This window comes from Marmota marmota, unplaced genomic scaffold (assembly GCF_001458135.2).
Source record: "Marmota marmota marmota unplaced genomic scaffold, marMar, whole genome shotgun sequence".
NCBI lineage: Eukaryota > Metazoa > Chordata > Mammalia > Rodentia > Sciuridae > Marmota > Marmota marmota.
The window spans coordinates 52459-57115 of NW_026006858.1; the positions used below are offsets into that span (position 1 = coordinate 52459).

Genomic DNA, 4657 nt, shown 5'->3' on the forward strand with positions numbered 1-4657 from the left:
TGTAAGGGTAAAAGAAATTGACGTTAAAGCACAAAAGTTAAAGGGTAAAAGACCGGGTGTTGTAAAAGTTTCTAAGCTGCAAGGTCTGAGTTAAAATGTAAAGGAGGTATTGTTAGGTTTCTATGCTACCTGCAAACCCCGAAATTTCTGTAGCTGTTAAGACAATGCTTAGAACCGCCCAGTAAATATTTCCCCTGACTATTTGGTTGTTTAGGGCTCTGTGTGGTTGCACATAGGCATTGCAGGGCCTGGACCAATCAGTTTAAATGTAACCCCCTCCTTAGGAATGACCTATCACTCCAGCCTGAATGTTCCGGCCAAGGAATGAACTAATCATGTTTAGGAGTTGTTGTTCAATTTTCCCGCGCTTCATGATGATTTGTTCTGATGTATACAAAGCCCTCCGCCCTCCCCAAAAAGTGTACTTAAGCAGTGCTCAGCCCCTGCTCGGGGCTCTGGGCTGCTTTCCCTTCTTGAGTGGGCACGGAGCCCCAGCATGCTGGTTCAATAAATCCCCCTTCTGGGGCTGGGGATGTGGCTCAAGCGGTAGCACGCTCGACTTGGCATGCGTGCGGCCCGGGTTCGATTCTCAGCACCACATACGAACGGAGATGTTGTGTCCACTGAAAACTAAAAAGTAAATATAAATCCCCCTTCTGCCAATTGCATGAGTGGTCACTTGGTGGTCTCCTTCTCCGATGTTTCGCGGGACCCTTACAGAATGGCACCTACGAGACTGATTGGACAAGTCTTCAGGCACTGCCTCCAACCTAAGCCGAGTGGGCCCAGAATCAAGTCCAAAAGGCAGGCTGTTGCATTTTCATTTTTAAAAGACTAAGGATCAGGGCTGGGGATATGAACTTAAATAAGAGAAATTAAAATACTACTTATAAGATATCTGCTGTTTTCCAGATATTCTCTGTATCACATGTGATTAAAACCTGACATTTTCCCTCCAGTGGGTATATTGTTGTCTATAACTGTATAAGAAGTCACTCTAAAACTTACTAGTTCACGTTTGGATTGAACTGCATTCATCTGCAAAGTTTTTTTTTTTTTTTTTGAATTTTTTTAATACTTATTTATTAGTTTTGGGCGGACACAGCATCTTTGTTTGTATGTGGTGCTGAGGATCGAACCCGGGCTGCACGCACGCCAGGTGAGCGCGATAAGGCTTGAGCCACATCACAGCCCCATCTGCAAAGTTTTTGCTCCATGTGTTTAGCTGTTAAGATTACTGAAATTCAGAGGGTGATCTGGCTGCCAAAGAAAAAAAAGCACCCTGAATCTTCTTCACATGATATCTCAGAATCTAATAAATTAAGGTGAGCTTGTTCTCATTGAGGAGACAGTGTTCTAAAAGCAAAAGCAAAAACATTAAAAAATATTTCCTGACTAGGTACCTGACTAGTACTCTTTCATAGCTACAACTTTATATAAGCCATAGGAAAAAAAAAAAATAAGAAGAGCCCTGACTCCAAGTTTGTAGAATACATTCTACATTTGGCTAGAGTAGGAGTAAAATCGCATTACCAAATTTCTGTACACAGATAAGGCTAAAGGACTGCTGATATTATATCACTAATTCTGCCTTTTGTAATAGATGAGGTTTATACAGCTGTTCAGTGTCAAAAACTATTTTGAATATCCCACAAGTACTGTGTGTGTGTGTGTGTGAATGTATGTGTTTATATGAGTGTAGTACTGGTGGTTAAACTGAGAGAATTATTATTCCTGAGCTATATCCTCAATTTTTTTTCTTTTTTTTTAATTTTGAGACAGGATCTTACAAAGATGCTTTCTTGTGTGCCCACAATTTTTAAGTACATATCAAGATCAAATATGCCTGACCCAAAAGCAAATCTTATCTCCTTTAGGAGCCATGATTCATCACTATTTTTAAATTCTCTTAAAAGTTAACTAGTGACTTTTTTTTTTTTCAAAAAGGGGGATTTATACACATATGGTGGCTCATGTCAGCAATCTTAATAATTTGGGAGAATGAAGCAGAAGAATCACAATTTCAAATTCAGCCTAAATAATATGAGAGAGTCCTAAGCAACTAAGCAAGACTTTGTCTGAAAACTAAAAATAAATTAAAATAAAATACAATTTAAAAAGCCTGGTGATACAGGGGTTTAGGAGAACTACCCTGGGTTAAGTATTCATTCCTCTCCCCTTAAAAAAAAAGAAAGAAAGAAAGAAAAGAATTTAAAAAAAGAAAAACAAAATTTTTACATCTGATGAACTCTTTATTCAATGGGGATAATATGTTTGAGAAAAACTTCTAAAGCTTATAGCAAGGATTTAAAATAAACTAGGGAAATTGCTGAAAGTTCAATTGAAAAATCAAGAGCAAGCAATATTTTTTAAATTTCTTATCAGGAGAAATTTGAAAACAGGCAAATTTCATTTCAGTCATGATGAAAATGCAGGATGCTATGGAAACTGCAACAAAAGGACTGTATCTGTATCACAAAAGTTTTGTAAATGGAGAATATGAAACTACATTAAAAAAGTGAGGACGAGACAACATTAAGGCTATATATGTAATCTAAAATAAATAATATACTAAATCTCCACTATACGAATTTTATCTAGGAGTATGTCTACAAAACAACACAATACTCCTTGCATAAAGCAGAGGATTTGTGATAGTCTCAAATTAAAAATGATTTCACATCTGTGGCTGTTGTGCAGGGGCTCATATAACAAAAGCAAGGTTTGGGGCTCAAGCAGTTGAAAGAAGATGTGGGATGGTAGGCATGCTACTTTTGAAGGCAGCAATAGCCCATAACCAGCCTCTAGCTTCTATCCTTCAGCCCCCCAAATTATTAGATAGAACTTTTTTTTTTTTTTATGCAGGTCAGACAAAGAAGGCACATCAACAACATTTTACTGATGTAAGAACATGCTCACAAACAAATGTTTTTGACCTTGAGTACATAGCTTGAATATGAGTGGGGTTTTTTTTGTTGGTTTTTTAATATTTATTTATTTTTTTTAGTTTCGGTGGACACAACATCTTTGTATGGGGTGCCGAGCATCGAACCCCGGCCGCACGCATGCCGTGCGAGCGTGCTACCGCTTGAGCCACATCCCCAGCCCCTTGAATCCTTGAATATAAGTGTTTATGACCTTGGCTACTTGCTAAAAATACAGCCCTCTGGAAGCCTGGCCAGGTACTAACATACTTAGTCTTTTTTTGTCCTTAAATGCCTCATGGCGTTGAGCATTTTACAACTTCTACTGTAAGGAGTAATGCTAACCTCTCCATTCTTAAGGTGCAACACAGAATGATGTTTATCTCTAATTCTTACAGACAAAAAATAATAATCTTGCTCTCTGCCACCTGGGTAAATTATTTTTTAAGTCCACCAGTTCTACTTAACAGGTAAAATGGGGTAAACTTGGATACCTGGGCTGGACATGCCAGTTGTTCACTGGAGCCATTGGCTGCTGTCATTTCATTTTATGCATCATCCATTGACTGGACTTGAAAGCCTTCATTCTTCTTTTTCTCCCCAGACTCAATCATCACAATGGGGAAGGCTGATGGGTATTTTCAAAATACAGAGATCTTACTCTACTGGATGTACTTTGGATTCCTAGACTTCTTGATTATCTTGCAATTCCTCATTCTAGTAGTCTCTCATACACTTGCATCAGTTTTTGCTGTCAGATCTATAGAAACCATTCATCCCATGGCCAGAGCAGCTGCACATGACTCATTTGACTACTTCTCCAAATCATCTATGCCACTGCTGCCACTTTTTTCTTTGGCCAGGGCCTGGGGCCTGGGCTTCAGCAATCCATTGATAGTTCAACTTCCAAGGTTCATGTTTGCCCACAGTGCAGTCAGAATCCTTATTTCTGTTTACAAGGGACTCATTCCATTATGTCACAGCTCTCCATAGGAGTTCACTCTAATAGGACTGAGGCAACTAAGTGTTGTATGCTTCTTGGTGTCCATAGGTGCCACTACTCCCCTAACAATCTCCATTAATCTATCAGGACTGAGATATCTCTCACCTGCAAATATCCTAAAGACTATGCCAGTTGCTGTGTGGGTGTTGAGACCCAGGATGTAAAATTTTGGTCTCTAGCAATTGAGAGATATGAGGCAGAGTTGGCAGTGTAGTCATGCTTATGCAGAGGTAACAATAGCTCCCAGGTAGCCCAGAGCCTTCAGCCCTCAGACTCCTGCATCATTCTATAGGCCTTTTCTTATATAGGCCAGAAAACAAAGGTGCAGGATCAATATTTTACATAGTGAACACATGCTCAGAAGAAAATGTTTATGACAATGAATGCATACACTAAATCAAGTTATTTATTACTTGAATAAATGATAATAATATTAATCATCATCATCATAATAATAACAACAGTAACCTGTTGGAAGCATCAACAACAGAGTAGCTATAGTCATGTCTGGCCTTTCCAATGATCCACACTTTTAGGATTCATATTCAAAAAATCTACACACCTGAAGTCTTCTGCAATGATCTATTAGCAAGGAGGTAAGAGCTCTGCATCCACAGGCCTCAAAAAAATATGTTGTATTGTGATATGACTAGAACACAATCCCCCTGTCTAGGATTACTAAAAGCCATCTCCAGATGGTATCTAAACAAGCTCATCATTCTTGCAACTT

At 38.8% G+C, this 4657-nt stretch overlaps 1 long non-coding RNA gene across 1 annotated transcript in view; it reads left to right on the forward strand.

Moving 5' to 3' along the window:
• The first annotated feature begins 1107 nt into the window (after positions 1-1107).
• Positions 1108-4657, forward strand: part of LOC125614775 — a 19376-nt gene continuing 15826 nt past the window's right edge. Inside the window, exon 1 of the long non-coding RNA XR_007345336.1 lies at positions 1108-1159. This is a non-coding gene — a long non-coding RNA (uncharacterized LOC125614775). The remainder of the gene's footprint in view (positions 1160-4657) is intronic.